Genomic DNA, 18,504 nt, shown 5'->3' on the forward strand with positions numbered 1-18,504 from the left:
ATTAAGCTCAGAGTCACCTATAGGCCCCAAAGCCATGTAGGTCCCAAAGATGCTTTTCCAAAAGGCAACGGGACTTTCTTGGGGGTTTCCCCCCCCCCCTTGAAAATGTTTCACTTCTCATTTCAGAAACGAAGAAACTTCTTGGATGAGAAATGAAATGCTTTTCAAGGAAAAAAAAAATCAGAGTCCAGTTGCCTTTTGGAAAAGCTCCTTGGGGACAACCATGACCTGGATGATGGAGAATCTCCCTAGACATTACGCCTTGTAGGTCCTTTAAAAAAAAAAAAAAAGATGCATTTTGATTTTTTTTTTTTAAGTTCCAGGTTTATCTACTGCCTTCAAAAACTGACATTCCGGAAAGACATTTTTGTTAGCAAACCTTGAATATTTGATCCAATCTCATCAGCCTCCTTGAAGAGGGGGGTGATTTTCTCTCCTCCCTCCCTCCCCATCACTTTTCCTTCGAGTTCCATTTCTTTAAGACTGCAAACGAAAGGCAGGGTTGGTTCCACTTTCTCACCCTTGTAAACCGCTTTGGGATCCTTATTCCCTCCCCCCCCCCCGATTCTCCAAGAATAAGGATTGCAAGCCAACTTCGCTCATTAGATTTAATCAGAGGTTAATCTGTTCACGTTACTCTCTAATGAAAAGGTTACTTTAGCGTAACCTCATCAGGATAGCGGAGTTAGGTGAGAGCTGGGAGCATCGTGCTTTACACATGTGATTGAAAAGGGCTCCCTTTTTTGTGAATTTATTTGGAGACCCTTTGCTTCCAGATGTGCAAGGAAGGAGGAACAAAGGCTAGGTGTTCACACAAGATGCTGAGCCGGGCCAAGAGCCAGGCAAATGGGATGGGCAGAAAGAAAGAATTATGCGTGCTGGGTTTCATCCCCTGACTTTCAAGAAGCTGAAAAAAGGAGAGGTTGCTAGCCCGTCCTATCATTAGGATAAATGCTAGCTTGTTTAGAGGTTGCTTGGTGGCAGGGAATATATCAGATTCCTGCTTGTTTTTCACTTACAGGGGCATGCCAGGAGCCAAATTGGATTAAAAGGAAGAAATGGGTCAAACCGGGGGAAAAATGAAATTTGATTTCATGTAACTGGATGGAATTCAATTAGCTTCCCACAAGGCTGCAGCTGCTTGATGTGAAAGGCAGAACTTTGATCCATGCAGCCTGTAAGCAAAATCACTTCTGCTTGGGCTGTTTGCCAAATATTTTATTCTATTCCGTTCCATTCCATTCTATTCTTCATCCTTCCTATTCTATTCTATTCGATATTCTATTCTATTCAATATTCAATTCAATATTCTATTCTATTCCTTAATCTATTCCTTATTCTATTCTATTCTATTCTATTCTATTCTATTCCAATTATTCAGCCTGGGGTTGATCTTCCACTCTGTCTTGTCTCAGCAGTCCCATTGAATTCCCAAGGAAAACTTCGGAGAGAATTTTTCTTCCTATGGGGAGTTCTTCCAGATCAGGAAATACAAAGACAGGATTTATCTGGTGCTCTCCGTGGTCCTGATTCTCTTACCCAGGGGGTTATTTTGTGATTGCGTGCTGCAGTTTGGATTCCATTCATCCAAGGGTACTTTGAGACACTAGGCAGCATTTCTCTTTAAAGCACTGTGTCTTTATCCAGGATTATCTGATTGCTACGGTGGGCAGCTTTCCAAGTCCCAAAAAAAAAAAGAAAGAAAAAAAAGATGCAGCTGCTTTAAAGAACTGCAGAAGCACTTTTGGGGAACTGAGTCTGAAGCACCACACAGCCCTTGTCTTTTGCACAATTTGCTAATCATGGCAAGTTAATTTCACCTCAGCTAATTTACTTGGAGTCATGGAGTGCACTAAGCTAAAGATACTGGCTGGGTTGGCATAATGCTGGTTGAAAGACATTTTAACCTGGTGGCGTGTGTGACTTTGATTGACGGTGGAGCTTTAAAACTTTTTTGTGGTGAAACTCAAACGGTCAACCCTGACATCTCCTGGCCCTGGTTCAGATAGCAGACAAATTTTGCCGACCCATGCAGCATTCTGCACTGCAACTTTTAGATCTCTCTATTTCTGCAGGCAGTCTTCTTAACTTCGAGAAGATCTCATTATTTTCCTTCCTACTAAACTGGCTTTGATTCAAGTTACAGTTTAAAGAAACCAGTGGGCTGATATCTCAGACAGAGATAGGAATCTCCCTATCAAGCTGAGCTTAATAAAATATAGTTATACTGAAAGAGTTGATTCCCTTATCACCACTTTACACCCAGCTGTGCTCTGTGGAGGAGGTTTCTGTTGAATAAAAGCAGAAAGCAACCTCTCTTCCTTCCCCCAGAACGGTCTCTGCTAATCTGAACGAGAAAAGACAAATGTGTCCATTGAAAACTAGACTTACAGCTTTCTTTCTTTCTATCCTGAAAGGTTTGGAAATTGTGAGAACAATCAATCAGTGGAACGACTTGCCTCTAGAAGTTGTGGGTGCTCCAACCCTGGAGGTTTTTAAGAAGAGACTGAACAGCCATTTGTCTGAAATGGTAGAGGAGTTTCCTGCCTGAGCAGGGGGTTGGACTAGATGACCTTCAAGCTCCCTTGCAGCCCAGCGATTCTATGCTTCCTCCTGCTTCTATCCCATTCTAAGTTTGGAGACTTCCTTTGGCACTCCTAAAATTTGATTTCTGCATCTCAAAGTCGATAATTCGCCATGCGGCCTTTCAGGAATCAAATCTGGAGCCTGTCCAAGCAGGAGAATCCGTTGCTTCTTTTCACGGGCAAGATTTTGTCGTGCTCTCCCCTGTGTTTCGGACCTCAGGAAGGACCATCTGCCTGGCTGATTAATGGCCTTTCTCTGCCAACGCAACAGAGACAAATTTCATCTGGTCTTCTACAAAGAGAAACAAAGGGGGGGAAAAAATAAGGGGGCTAATTTTTAGCCTTTATTCCAAAGCCCAGCCCACATTTTTTTTCCCCAGCATCAATGTAGTGATTATTTCAAAAACTAATTAATCTTCATTCAGCCAGCTTGGAGGGGCTGTATTTAGATAATTAACAGCCTGTGGTTTGTGAAAGAAAAGGGCAACACATTCAATCCAGAAGTTTTTTTTTCTTTTTTGCTTTGCAGAACTAAACATTAGTGTGCAGCTGTGTTTCATTAGTGCAGGCTTTCCCTGAAAAATAAAAAGAAATAATTAGTTATGACGAATATTACTTGCTTCTGAGAGGTTTGTGAACCTTTTTTGCCCTTGCTGCCCCAAACCGTTTGCCATCTGTGCCCATTTTTCAGGTCTTGGGAACTCACGACAGCGACACAGGTGACTTCCAAAAAGAAAAGAAAAGAAAAAAAACAGCACAAAAGCTCTTGGTATAGTTCTTTTAGAAAAAAACAAAAGTTCTCTCAGTTAAATCTTTATTGTTAGTTATAGACCATCATAAGAGGCATGGAATATAAAATAATAATTTTAAAAGCTAAGAGGAGATAGATAGATAGATAGATAGACAGACAGACAGACAGACAGACAGACAGACAGACAGACAGACAGACAGACAGACAGTTAGATATAGACTACTAGATCATAGATGATAGAACTAGATGATGATAGAGATATATAGATCATAGATGATAGATAGATAGATAGATAGATAGACAGACAGACAAACAGACGACCGACAGACTATAGATGATAAGTAAATAGAGAGACGGATGATGATAGATAGATAGATAGATAGATAGATAGATAGATAGATAGATAGATAGATAGATAGATAGAGGCAGGAAGGGAGGGAGGGAGGCAGGCAGGCAGGCAGGCGAAAAGCAAATATTAGGCAGAATGCAGTAAAGCAGCTGAGTTCCATCTTGCAAAGTGAAATAAAGAATTCCTGCCCATGACATTGACTAAAGAACTGCAGGACAACCACAGGCCTGGAAGATGGATGAGGGCAGGGATACACAGAGCCTTAAGGATGCTAACAAAGCCCAGCAAGTTATAATTTCTGGCCTTCTCAGGGTGGACAGAAAAGGGTTTTATTGCACAAAAGACCCGGGTGTTTGCACACTCTTGTACAAAATGGGATCTTCAAGGGCACACTTAAGTGCCAGATGCTCACAACCCCAAGGCTTGCTGAAGAACTAATCAAGGCCAACAGTGATCCCTTCCTGCATTCTCTCTTCAAGCTAGCTTCTTAATTCTAGAAATATTGGAAGCGCTCTTATTTGTTTAGTGACTGTTCAAAGTCACCAACGCACCAGCAAGGGTATTGGAAGGGAAGAAGAGGAGGCACCGGAGAAGGAGCAGAAAGCACCACGATAATTGAAAATAAATGGTGCATTATATGAAATCAATGTTCCTAGTGGAGCTCACTTGCTGGGTGTTCTCTATTTATTTGCTTGATGGTTAACATATTGCAGAGATGGGATGCTGCAGCCCAGGAGAAATGAGATGTGGAACAACTGAATGGCAAACAGGCGATGCTCCAAAGATTAAGTTGACGTGGTTCGAGGTGTCTCCTCCCAAGATTTTTCTCCCCCAAAGCAATGAGACTATTTAGACCGGGCGGTGAGCAGAGAGACAATTTGGATTAAAGGGAAATATTTCCAAGTCCTCCTCCACCGACACAAATGTCATCACAGCAAAACAAGAGAGGCCACCTTTGTCCTGGGGGCTGAAGATAGAACCTAGGGACCTTGGAGGTCTTCTAGTCCAACCCCCTGCTCAAGCAGGAAGTCTTAAACCATTCCCAGACAAATGGCTGTCTCATCTCATCTTCAACACCTCCAATGATGGAGCACCCATAACTTCTGGAAGCAAAATGTTCCACTGGTTAATTGTTCTCACTGTCAGGAAGTCTCTCCTTAGTTCCAGGTTGCTTCTCTCCTTGAATAATTTCCACCTGTTGCTTCTTGTCCTTCCTTCAGGTGCTTTGGAGAAGAGGTTGATCCCCATCTTCTCTGTGATAGCCCCTGAAGTACTGCTATCATGTCACCCCGACCCCTTCTCTTCGTTAGACTAGACGTACCTAGTTCCTTCAACCATTCATCCTACAATTTAGCCTGCAGGCCCTTTATCAACTTTATTGCTCTTCTATGTACTCGTTAGAAGTTTGAAGCTCCTTGCTTCAATAGCTATTGATGGCCTATATCTACTCTTTACTGAATCAGCCCATCGGCGTGAACTGGGGCCCTTCAAAGATGCCATTTATTTCTCTAGAAAGAAGAACATTCTGAGTTCCTGCAACTGTTCATTGTATAGATTTAGCCTCCAGACCCCTGATCATTTCTGTTGTTTTTTACAAAAATAAACCTGAAGGATGAATTCCTGAATCTTGGGTACTTGCTCTAGTGTTTTGTTAACAGTTCTAACCCCCATCCTGGCCCAGCTCAGCTCCTGTGATCAGAAAACCCTGGATTTCAGCCCTGTACCTCTGATCCCAACAGCCACCACCTCCTCTCCTGAACAGATTGTTATCTCCGGAGATTTCCTTTGGCCTAATTGTCCTGAAGAACAAGCTGAGTTTCACGGATGAAAACAGCACCTCATCTGTTCAGATTAGTTCTGCTTGCTGGAGCCATTGACACATCCAACCCCATCGGTGGTTAAAATGCATTGTTATAAAAGGCTCTTGCAAGATCGGGAAAAGTGGGGTGAAGGATCTGAATACAGAACAACAGAGTTGGCAGGGATCTTGGACTCCCGCTCCGCGTTCAGGCAAAGTAAAAGAAAGCAGAGTAAAAGAAACTAGGAAGAAGGGAAAATAAGATTCCTATAAGATTAATTCAATTTCAATGTATTATTCAATCTCGTTCGTGGAGAAGCCTCTTCCATCTTCTAATTGTTAGAATACACAGATGCTTCGAAGCTTGATGCTCTTGAATCTGTTCCTTAACATCAGGATAATGCAGTCCTTCTCACCTTAGGTAACTATTACAGTCTTATGCCCATTTTATGTCTTGGTTTTCTATGTTCCCTTCCAGCTTCCCACAAGCAAAATCAATGGGGAAGCCACCAGGAAGTCAAAGGTCTCTCCCTTTCCTGTTGCTTCTTTTTGTCCATCCGTAGTCATGCTGTTTCTCTGTTTAGACAAGTAAAAAATCTCTAAAAGAATGGCTCAGTGCTGTTTATTCTTTTCTAATCAGTTTCATAATACACTTTAGAAAAAAATGACCAGCTTGAATCCTCCTACATCTGGTACCCAAACTGAATCAGAGTGATACAACTGACTGCATGAAAAGTTAACAGTTGAGAAGATCCATCATAAAAGCAGGTGAGAAATTGTTTTCTTTCTTTTTTCTTTTTTCTTAAAGGGGGGGGGGATTTTTGTGCAGAGGATAAATTGATGCATATTTGTTCCCAGGGGAGCTGGTTGTCACCCAGTGATATAAAACACCACCTTGTAACGAACCGAAGTGTCTTGCAGAATCCTTTTATGGATTCCACAATTTCTCATTCTTTCCCTCACCTTGTAACGCTGAGACGATAAGGGTTTTGTTTTTTTCCTTGTAAATAAGAGTTGGCGTGACCAGAATCAGGTGTGATGGTGCTCATTAGACAACCTGAGTGACAAAGAGCTCTCACAACTGCAAGACAATAGAAGAGGTGCAAATATTATTTTAATAGACTCCTTGCTTTTGTTATGGCAACCTCCATCTGTTCCTCCTCTTTAATTACAAAATGTAAAATGGTACAGGACTCTCGGCAGCATCATAACAAGGGAGGAATTGTGATTTAAATGGCTCCATCTTTTCTTGATCCATAGACTCCCTTGAAGTTCATTTGAAGATCTCCACACTGGGGCATCAGAAGGCGTAGAATCAAAGGACTGGAAGGGATCTTGGAGCTCTTCTAGTCCAACCCTTGCCCGTGGCAGGAGAGTTACACCATCCCAGACAAACAGTTACCCAATCTTTTCTTGAAAACCTCCCCATAAGCCGGGGGAGGCAAGTTGTTGCATTGATTGAAAGTGCATTTGAATGTGTTCCATCAATTAATTGTTCTCAATTTTAACCAGTAGAACAACTTGCCTCCAGAAGTTGTGAATGTGTGTTTGCAAATGCACCAAGGAGGTGGAAAGCGATACCCAAATAAATTAAACCAGGAGAATTTCTGCGAGGGGAGCTGGATGGGAAAAGCAAGTGAATTGCGCTGCACAAAAGGAAGGAGAAGAGCTGAGTGTTGTGTATCTGGGTTGCCTGTTAGCCTCGGAGTGTCTCTTGAAGCCTCCAGTAACCAGGCAACTAGGAATGGCGATGGGAGTAGAAAAAGAGAAGAGAGGTGAGAATAGGTACCTCTACTGTAACAAAGATTCAGGAAGACAAGCGATGAGGTTCTCAGGAAATTTCTCCTTAGTTCTAAGTTGGATCTGGGTTTAATGATCTTCCGTCCATTACTTCTTGTCCTGCCCCTCTGGTGCTTTGGAGAATAATAAGAGACCCCCTCCTCTTTCTCTATGATAGCCCCTCAAGTACTGGAAGACATCTATCATCTCACCCACTAATCCAGGGGTCTTCAAACTTGGCCCTTTTATGACTTGTGGACTTCAACTCCCAGAATTTCTCAGTCGGCATTTTGCCCCATTGAAACTACAATGGGGCAACATGCGGGAAGTGCGTTCATTACTACGTGCAATATATGTGCAAGCGTCAAGATGTCCCTCAGCCTGCTCCACCCCTTCTGCTGCTCTATCTCCTAAAAATCCTACATAGAAATCTTCTTGGATTGCACTCATCCGCGGTTATTCCCTGTATACACATGCGTGTACAATTGTGCAAATGCTTTCAGTGGCGTTGAAGGACACCATTCCTGTTTTTGTTTTTTGTTTTAATTGTTTGGCCCTCGCTTTCCTTCCAACCCCCAGGCTGCTTTTTTTTACAATTTGGATTTGCATTCTAAATCTAATTAGCTGCCAGAGGTTGTAGTGTCGTCTCCCAGGTTGCACACATATTGTGATGCCTTTCTTAGGCAGCCAATCCAGACAACGTGGACTGGAGGTCATCCTCGGCTTACAACGGTCTGTTGAACAAAGGTTGAAGATGACCTCCAAACTTGAAAAAAGCGACTTAGGATCTGTATCCTCATTTAACGACTGTCAGGCCACCCCCTGCAGTCACATGATCGCAACTTAGCTGCTCGGCAACCGACTGACAGTTCATGCCTCTTGTCTGGCTAACCCAGGCAGAAACAAACTGGGTTTGATAATGGGATATATGTCACCCTTTTCTAAAAGGACGATGTTTGACCTGAGAAATCTAATTGAGAGACACTTTGCCAACTTCCTTTGTTGGAAATGAATGAAGCCAGGCTTTCTCTCTAGCCTGGAGGAACCAGGTTTTCCATTGATGGAGGAAACCAGCCCCAGTCATCGCAAAACCCAGAAGAACAGGAGCTCAATGCTGCTGATAACCAGCGCTAATCATCGCACGAGCAATGCTGGAAGCGCCTGGCTGGCTGGCTTCAAGCAAACATCTCAATTAACAGAGAAGGTTTCAGCCACACCCCCCCCTCCTTTTCCTATTTCAGGTAGCTGCTGGCAAAGTTTCTTCCCAATTCAGTCCATCGCTGATGGCTAGAATAGAATAAGGAATAGAATAGAATAGAATAGAATAGAATAGAATAGAATAGAATAGAATAGAATAGAATAGAACAGAACAGAATAAGGAATAGAATAGAATAGAATAGAATAGAACAGAACAGAACAGAATAAGGAATAGAATAGAATAGAATAGAATAGAATAGAATAGAATAGAATAGAATAGAATAGAATAGAATAGAATAGAATAGAATAGAATAGAGGTCTTCTAGTCCAGCCCCCTGCTCAAGCAGGAGGACCTATACCATCTCAGGCAAACGGTTGTCCAATCTCTTCTTTAAAATAAAACTTCAAAGCATTCACAACTTCTGGAGGCAAGTTGTTCTGACTCTCAGGAAATCCCCCCTTAGTCCTAGGCTGCTTCTCTCCTTCATTAGTTTCCATCCCTTGCTTCTTGTCCTGCCTTTATTGGTTCATTAAATTTATTGGCCGCCCCATCTGACTACAGGATCGCTCTGGGCAGCTTACAGTATTAAAACAATAAGACCATATAAATAAAATACAAGTTGATCTCAACTCACAACGCTTCGTTTACTGACCGTTCCAAGTTACGATGGCCTTGGGGGAAAAAAGGAGGGGAACTTACCACCGTTTTTTCCATCCTTACACACCCTTGCAGCATCCCCGTGTGGGGGGAAAAATGGGTGTCAGAAAATCCTTAGTCCTTCTTTCGTGATGGGTCAAGGGCACATCCACCCACCTGTATGTACAAAAAGGGGAATAATTTTTATGTGGGTTTCCTTCCTCCTCTGTTCCTGAAAAAAAAAAAAACCAGGAATATCAGCTGTGTTCTTGATCCAGACAATCGCCAGATGTTCCCAGGAGAGAAGCTGCAATAAAACCTGGCTTGCCCGCCTCCTCTTTTCCTTTCCCTTGGCAAAGATAATGTTTTGCGCTCCGATGCTCCATTTCCCCCCCAAGCAGTCGGAAGTTCTAAACGCAGCTGCTTTGATGGGGGTCAGTTCCTTTGTGAAGAGAGAGTGTCTGAGATTTATGGGCCTCGTTTTGAAATATCTATTCGGGCACCCAGTGAGACCCACATCCTGAGCAAATGGAGATAGACGGCGTCCTGATGGGCAGTTTTTATCTATAACCAAACAGCTGCTGGGGAGGGCGGGGAGAAGCAAGCGGCAGGCATTTGGCGTGTTCCTTTTCGAGAATCGGTGGCCAGAAAATGGAGGTAGGGCCTTCCACCAGGGGAGAAAGGGTTTTTATTCAGCCGTGATGTTCCAACAAAATGGGATCATCTCACCTTTTGTTCGAAACTCGTTTAATCCCATACGGGCGGAAGATGAAAGGAGGACTTGACCGGCAGACACCTGGTTTGCAAAGTCTTCTGAACTAGGCTAAAATAAGAACAGAACAGAGTTGGAAGGGGCCTTGGAGGTCATCTAATCCAACTCCCCCTGTTTAAGCAGGAGACCCTATACCATTTCAGACCCATGCTTGTCCAGTCTCTTCTTAAAGACCTCCAGTGATGGAGCAGCCACAGCCTCTGAAGGCAAGCTGTTCCATTGGTTAATTGTTCTCACTGTCAGGAAATTTCTCCTTATTTCTAGATTGGTTCTCTCCTGGATTTCTATCCATTAGTTCTTCTCCTGCCTTCAGGTGCTTTGGAAAATAGGTTGAACCCCCCCCCCTTCTTTGTGGCAGCCCCTCAAATACTGAAAGACTGCTATCAAGTCGTCCTTGATCCTTCTCTTCGTTAAGCTAGACATGCCTAGTTCCCTCAAACATTCATTGTACATTTTAGCCTCCGGGCCCTTAATCATCTTTGTTGCTCTTCTCTGCATCTCAGCGTCTTTCCCCCCTCGTGTCAACCAGAACTAGATAGCCGTCCTCTGAGTGTAACCTTACCAAAGCAGTACAAAGCCATACGAATGTCTGTGGAGATTCTCCGTCATCCAGATCACGGTTTTTCTCAAAGGTGAGTTTTTGAAAAGGCTTCTATGCTTCTGGCTGAATGGCGGAGGAGAAAAATCCTCCCATCAGAACTGAAGAAGCTTCCTGGATGAGAAGCGAAAGGTCTTCTGGGAAAAGCAAAGAAAATCCAATTACCTTTTCAGAAAGCGCCTTTGGGATGCAAACACTTCACACAACCTTGATACTATCCCTCTGTAGGCTAGGAGTGCGTTGGCTTTTTTGGCAGCTGCAGCACACAGCTGGCTCAGCCTTAAGAGGTGGTCCACCAAGACACCTAGATCCCTCTCACAATTACACCATTATACACACAGTTGAGATCAGGGATGGCTCTGTTGTGTCAAGTCTCGCTAACTCAAAACTTTACACGTGGTAGCAGAGCCAAGTCACGGGCTGACATTCCCCCAGCTATCAAAGAGGCTATTTGTGGAGCAATTAATCCTCTTCTGATCATCTGCTTTATGAAACATTGGCTGGCAGAAGTTAATCATGCATAGGAAATGACTCCTTTTTCTTCCTTAATGACTATTGAATCGTGATCAGCATCTGTTTAGTCCCCACTACTTTTCATCCGCTTGGCAGTTTAAACAATTAATTGAACCAATAAACGGCATTCTGCTATTTAAAGAAGAAAAGGGAGAGGGGAAGAGGAAAAAAAAACACCCCTCAAAGCAAACGTCTTCCAGTCCATTGCTGTCTAGCTTAATCTTTTCATTTTATCACTTTAATCCACGTTATTTATCATACCAATGCATACCGTTGGAGACAGTCCATGAATCTATACATTACCGGTTGCATTTTGAGCTAATGAGATCCATAGCTCACTGGGAGAACATAATCAGAAAGTCCATTTCGGATTTCTCCGTGACAGATAAACTCAGAATCTATCTAGGAAATTACTTTTACTCCAGATCTTTGACCTTCCTGCTCTTTCCTTGAATAGTCAATGCTAGGCTAGAGTGATCGCTTAATTATAAAGTAGGCGCAAACGCTTCTCCGTCCATTTATCCATCTATCCAAAATCGCGTTCAGATCAAGGATTCAGATCCCTTGGGTGCTTTGGCTCAAGCTGAGTTTTCAGTTCGGTTTATAAAACTGACCCAGCGCCGTCTCCATGTCCGAATCAAACCGTCCCATCCAAAAGTCAGAAACTGATTCAGAAAGAAAAGTTCTTTGCAGAAGCAAAGTCATTTGTCCAGAATGATAAAGTTGTCTATGTTCTATGGTAAACTTACTGGTTGAAGTGGCCTTTCCCAGTCTATGATCTCACTCAGATTTCATTGTTAATTAATAAATAGTGAACAGAGTTTCCATCCAACTAAACCGACATTTGAACATCCATGCAGAGATGACTTTCGGTTACATCAATCAGGCAATTGTGTAACCTCCAACAGATAGGAAGTGTGGCTAATTTTGTGCCTCTGCCACTCTTTACCTACAAAACTTTAGCCTTTTAATAAAATGTACATTTAGCCCACTTTTATGGGCCTTCGCATTAGCCACAAATGGAAGCACTTCAAAATATGCAAACGTAGCTATCAGATAGCTGAGGAAAAAAAAAAGCCCTTTTCACATTTCATTAGTGCTTTAAATGGAAATAGTCTGCTCTTGAAATTTGCTATTTATTTGGTGGAGTCATAAATGTTTTACGATTAGCAGTTGGACTCATGATGATTAAGCCCAAATGATTCATAGAATCCAAGCTTTCTCCTCTGCCAGATGTATCTGAGCAGTGATAGTGTATTGAGGAAGACACAGATACTCAGTGAATTTAGGAAGACACCTTAATGCTTCTCATTTAAAACCCAGGAGGGAGGGATAGTACTATAGAAAAAAATGATAGAATTAAAGTTTCTGGATTGAGCTCACTTTTGTGTGAAAGATGGGATGGGATGGGATGGGGTAGAGTAGAGTAGAGTAGAGTAGAGTAGAGTAGAGTAGAGTAGAGTAGAGTATATAGAGTAGAGTAGAGTATATAGAGTAGAGTAGAGTAGAGTATATAGAGTAGAGTAGAGTAGAGTAGAGTATATAGAGTAGAGTAGAGTAGAGTAGAGTATATAGAGTAGAGTAGAGTAGAGTAGAGTATATAGAGTAGAGTAGAGTAGAGTAGAGTAGAGTAGAGTAGAATAGAATAGAATAGAATAGAATAGAATAGAATAGAATAGAATAGAATAGAATAGAATAGAATAGAATAGTTGGAAGGGACCTTCAAGGTCTCCTAGTCCAGCCCCCTGCTCAAGCAGGAGACGCTATTCCATTCCAGACAAATGGCTGTCCAATCTCTTCTTGAAAACCTCCAGTGATGGAGCACTCACAACTTCTTAAGGGAAGCCATTCCATTGATTAATTGTTCTCACGGTCAGGAAATTTATCCCTAATTCTAGGTTGGAAGTCTCCTTGATCAGTTTCCATCCATTGCTTCTTATCCTGCCGTCAGTTGCTTTGGAGACTAGGTTGACCCCCTCTTCTCTGAGTCAGCCCCTCAGGTCCTGAAGGACTTCTATCGCACCATCCCTAGTCCTTCCCTTCATTATGAAGCTGTCAATTGCCCTCTGTGGCAGTGAACGTGCTAATTCCCTTCTTCTCACCTGTATTAAACCACAAATGCTTGCCTAACCCCATAGTCCTCCACAAGGTCTCTACCGTATGTATCTTGGACAACTTCATTCTACCTAGATAAAGGTGGATCTTCCAGACTCTCCCGTGATCTCTCTGTTCCCTTATGCATTCTGCACGGTCTCCTTCTCAAAATTGAAATTTCAGGAAGCAAGGGTTGGGGGGGGGAGAGAGAGGGGGTGACATCTGCCAGCAGCCCATCATGTGGCAATCAAAGCTGAATGCGGCAATCCTCCCCAAAGTCCTTCATTTGTACTTCCTTCCCGAGGTTTTTTTTTTTTCTTCTGAGCTACTTCACACCACATTAGCCTGCAACCAAAACTTCCAGCATCCATTTGCAAGGAAGGATGGATGAGAAGAGCAGGGGGTGATTTCCGTGAGCTCTCAAGCACGCAAGAAAAATCTGTTTAATCAAGGCAAGTGAGCTTCCTCCTCCTCCTCCTCCTCCTCCTCCTCCTCCTCCTCCTCCTCCTCCTCCTCCCTCCTCCTCCTCCTCCTCCTTCTTCTTCTTCTTCTTCTTCTTCTTCTTCTTCTTCTTCTTCTTCTTCTTCTTCCTCCTCCTCTCTCATCAGAAGACCTCCAAGGTCTCTTCCAACTCTGTTATCTCAGATCCAATCTAGAATTAAGGAGAAATTTCCTGACGGCGAGAACAATTAATCAGTTAACTGTTAATCAATGAATCAACAATTGATCAGGCTTGCCTCCAGAAGTTGTGGGGGCTTCACCACTGGAGGTTTTTAAGAAGAGACTGGACAATCGTTTGTCTGGAATGGTAGAGGGTCTCCTGCTTGAGCAGGGGGTTGGACTAGAAGACCTCTAAAGCCCCTTCCGACTCTGTCATTTCTGTGTTCCCTAACTACCGAGAGCCAGGTCCTTGGACTTTAACCTAAACTGGAGGGGAAACCACCAGGAAGAGCATCTGGTCACCTTCTATCAACCATTTATACCACCTCCTCCTCCTCCCCCTGTGTAACGTCCACCATTTCTCCCTCCAGCCGAGTCTGACCTTTTTATGAGCATCGTTTGCCAAGAAGAAGTGGTTGCTAGAAGGCCCTGGGGCAGATTGCCCACCTCAGCTTGCAAAAAAGAAAATTACATTTTGATCTAACCCTTCCCTCCCACCTCTAAGGTTTACATCGGAGCCAGCCAGAGGATTGCAAGGTGGGCTGACGGCAGCTCCCACCGCTTCTTGCTCCCCGTAGCCAGCAACACATCTATCTTCAGACGACAGTGGGGCGGGGGGGGGGGTGTCTCTCACCGTGAGTGCCATCTTCCCTCTCAGGCCTGAAAAGGGGGGTGCCCAGGAGGTGCCCCGAGATTGGGCAATGCCAGCCTGCAAGGGCTGTTCTTTGGAGGACTTCGTTCTCTTGTTCTTTTCCCCCTGGTTTCCACACAACGGCCATCTGTTTTCTTTCTTCTCTTTTACTGCCTGGCTGGTTTGCGGGGTTTTGTTTTGGTCTTTCCTTTTAATTTTTTTTAAAAATGTAAAACAGAGAGATATTTTTTAAAAAATGTTTTGTCTACAGATGGGCAAATGGTTACTGAGAGGACATGAACCTGTCCTTCCTTCCTTCCTTCCTTCCTTCCTTCCTTCCTCCCTCCCTCCCTCCCTCCCTCCCTCTTTGTTCTCCTCCTTTCCTTCCTCCTTAGCTCCCTTCTTTTTTCCTTCCTCTCTCTCTCCCTCCCTCCCTCTTTGTTCTCTTCCTTTCCTCCCTCCCTCCCTCCCTCCCTCTTTGTTCTCCTCCTTTCCTTCCTCCTTCCCTCCCTTCTTTTTTCCTTCCTCTCTCTCTCCCTCCCTCCCTCTTTGTTCTCTTCCTTCCTCTCTCTCTCCCTCCCTCCCTCTTTGTTCTCTTCCTTTCCTCCCTCCTTCCCTCCCTCCTTCTTTGTTTTCCTTCCTCCCTCCCTCCCTCCCTCTTTGTTCTCCTCCTTTCCTTCCTCCTTCCCTCCCTTCTTTTTTCCTTCCTCTCTCTCTCCCTCCCTCCTTCTTTGTTCTCCTTCCTTCCTCTCTCTCTCCCTCTCTCCCTCCCTCTTTGTTCTCTTCCTTTCCTCCCTCCTTCTTTGTTTTCCTTCCTTCCTTCCCTTGTTTCCTGCCCCACCCATCCCTTTCCCTGCCTCGAGGGGGCGATTCTGTCAAGCCTCGCAATCTCCCTCCCCAACTTTGGATGCCTGGGACAGCTTCTTCCTGCCAGCGGGAAGATGATGAGAGGCCCACAATCTTTATGGAAGGCTGCACTGCCAAAGATGATGCCTGTCACTTCCTGATTAACAGCCTGGCGGAAAAAATACAATGTCTTCTTCCTCTCCCAGACGGGTGCTTGTCCTTGTGGTCCACCTGCTAAATACAGGCAAGAAGCCCGCTGCAAGGTTGAAGTAACCCTTTGCCTCTAATCAAGAACATCCATCATGGTTCTCACCACCCCGAGCCCGTGGCGGGTCTCCAGGCCATCTTCCGTGGCCTGGAACGATCCTTTGCAGGCGCTTCTCTTGGAGAAAGGTGACATCAATCTTGTGATAAAAGCAGAAATTGGAGCTCTGCTGGCTAACTTTATTAACTTAAAGAAGAACTTTATGGCCAAACAGATCTAGGAAACTGAAGCCGTTTCTCTGTTCTGAAGCTCTCTTTTACTGTATTTTCTTTATATAAAAAAAAGTTTAATAAATACACGTTTAATCACAGGCTGTGATTCTTTTAGTTTTGCTCCATGGAAACTATTCTGAAGTGGTCCTTGCCTGGCCCTACAACCCAGCTCAGAGAGCACCAAGGATCCCACCCTCCTCCTCCTCCACCACCACCTCCTCCTCCTCCTCCTTTCTGCAAACCCCTCTTCCTTCTAGAACTGATGATGTTACCCAGTTAGGTATTGAAACATCTACCAAAAAAACCACCAAGCTCAGAGAGTACCAAGGACTCTGAGCTGCAAATATTCTCTCCTGTATCCAAGTCATAAAACACAAAGGCCTGCAAATAGAAGTCGAACAGCGATGGCCAAAGAAAACAAAGATGGTACCAATAGTCAGGTGCAATCCCAAAACATCTGGAGCACCCCTTGAACACCGTCGGCACTGACAAAATCCCCATCAGTCAATTACAAAAGGCAGCTTGACTTGAAACAACTGACATCCTGCAACGGGCCTCTGACACCATCAGTCAACAACATCTGCCTCTCCCAGGTCCTTGGGAAGGACTGATGGGTGGACAAAAAAACGCCAAATCCAGACAGAACATCTGGCTGATGGTGCAACCAACCATAATTTCCCATCTGTCCACCACAGAAACCGGGAGATGGATATAACGAAAACAGGCCCACAGATGGGGGAGGGAAAAAAATAAATAAGAAGCTTTTTTGTTTAATATTTTAGGACATCATTACAAATGTTCTCCGCTACATTATTGAGATGCTGGGCTCCAGTGAAGCAAGCTGGCCCTCTCCCACAATCCTGCATAGATTTCTCCTTTTCAAACCTGAACCAGAACAGAGTTGGGGAACGTGAAGCCCATTTCAGATCTTAATTGGTTTGTTCGTGGTAACATTTCATATTTTTTTTTGACAAATAATGGGGAGAGCAGCGAGGCTGGTGTGACAGGAATAATGGAAAGGGGAGTCACAAGGAGATGACGTCCCCAAGATCGTCTCACTGACCCCAACCCCCCTTTATGGGAAGTGGCAATCATGGGAACACCATGATTAGAATTAAATTTATTTTTTTACCCCCTTTTTAAAGTCATTTGGCATGAGATATGTCTCTGGAGCTGGAAGGCCAGGCATTAAAAAAAAAAAAAGAAGGGAAGTTGCTGAAAAATTGGAAATAAACTGGGCTGCAGACTTATAAATGCCCCCTGCCCAATTCGTGACAAAAGGATTTAAAACATAGAACATAGAATTACAGAGTTGGAAGGGACCTTGGAGGTCATCTAGTCCAACCCCGTACTCGAATACCATTTCAGACAAAAGGCTGTCCAGACTCTTCTTAAAAGCCTCCAGTAGTGGAGCAGCCACAACTTCTGGAGGCAGGTTGTTCCACTGGATAATTGTCCTCGCTGTCAGGCAGGAGACCCTATACCATTTCAGACAAATGGTTGTCCAATCTCTTCTTTAAAAACTACCAGTGTTGGAGCACCCACAACTTCTGGAGGCAGGCTGTTCCACTGGTTAATTATTCTCACTATTTAGGAAATTCCTCCTTAGTCCTAGCCTGGATTTCTCCTTGATTAGTTTCCATCGGTTGCTTCTTGTCCTGTCTTCAAAACTAAATGAACGGTCATAAGTCAAGGCCTGCTTACATCCAAAGCTGATAACTTTGAAGTGCTCTTGACAGTCCAAGCCTTGATTTCTGTGAGCCAATGTGCAGCCGTCTTTTCTTTCCCTCCCTCCCTCCCTCGTGCTATTTTTTTAAGGCAAAAAGAACAAAACATCAGCTTTTGTCCACCCATTCTCTCTTTACGGAACCCCTCTTTTTAAACCGACACAGCTTTCAGCTACATTTGGCAAGGAGCATGAATTACATTATCGCAGAAATGTCCAGCCTCCAACGATGGCTGACAATTGGGAGGGATATAATGACACCTTGCAGATATTAGCAAGGATGCCTGGCCTGCTGGTGACAGCTGATGAACCCCTGGCTGTTATTTGCATGTCTCTCCCAACAATGGAAGGGCTTCACGCCAATTGCGCAAGTGTGGCATTTTGCATAAAAGCCTGTCTCCAGTCAAGGAGGAGAGCTGTGATTTACGTCGGTGAAGAAAAAAAAACACAGTCCTACCTTGTGTCTTCTTTTGCAATATTCCTTGAGATTCTTCTTGGCATGTTTCAGTTTTCTTGTCTGTCAACTTTCCCAAGTCTAGAATGTTCCACTGTCTGCAGTTTACAGAAGGGTTTGCAAAATCACCACCGTCTCTAATGGCAAAAGGCCCGCTTTACGTGGAACTAGAGATGGGAAGGGCTGGGGAAAAAAACTGGAAAAATTGGGGGAGGGAAAAAACCATGTATATATATTTCATTTTTTCCAAATGGCTTTGGAAAAATACCCTGATTGTTTTTTCCTTCAATTTTTCCTATTTGTTCCCCCTAGGCCTTCCCAAAACATCTGGAGCACCACTCGAATGCCATTGTCAGCACGGACAAAATCCCCATCAATCATTGGCAAAAGGCAGCTCTACTTGGAACAGTTTACATGGATAGCAACTCCAGGACCTTCAAATGACTTCCAGTGGCTGGCTTCCCCCAATGCATTTAATTGGACTAAGCGATATTCTGCAATTGATGCATAAGCTACCTCCAGGGCTTGGATTCACCCATGCTAAGCCCCCTCCTACACACACACACACACACACACACACACACAAAATATCCAAAATTTAAAACAAGCCAAGTTTAGCCTGGGCTACAAAGGCAGG

General features: G+C 43.9%; 1 long non-coding RNA gene across 1 annotated transcript in view; it reads right to left on the minus strand.

Annotated features, from left to right (window-relative positions):
• Positions 1 to 9,163: 9,163 nt before the first annotated feature.
• Positions 9,164 to 18,504, minus strand: part of LOC120303279 — a 62,799-nt gene continuing 53,458 nt past the window's right edge. Inside the window, exons 10-13 of the long non-coding RNA XR_005555394.1 lie at positions 17,871 to 18,063; positions 10,431 to 10,603; positions 9,826 to 9,919; positions 9,164 to 9,273 (exon numbers count right to left, since the gene is read on the minus strand). This is a non-coding gene — a long non-coding RNA (uncharacterized LOC120303279). The remainder of the gene's footprint in view (positions 9,274 to 9,825; positions 9,920 to 10,430; positions 10,604 to 17,870; positions 18,064 to 18,504) is intronic.

The sequence above is a fragment of the Crotalus tigris genome, unplaced genomic scaffold (assembly GCF_016545835.1).
Source record: "Crotalus tigris isolate CLP2741 ecotype Arizona unplaced genomic scaffold, ASM1654583v1 scf7180000024461.5605484, whole genome shotgun sequence".
Classification (NCBI taxonomy): domain Eukaryota; kingdom Metazoa; phylum Chordata; class Lepidosauria; order Squamata; family Viperidae; genus Crotalus; species Crotalus tigris.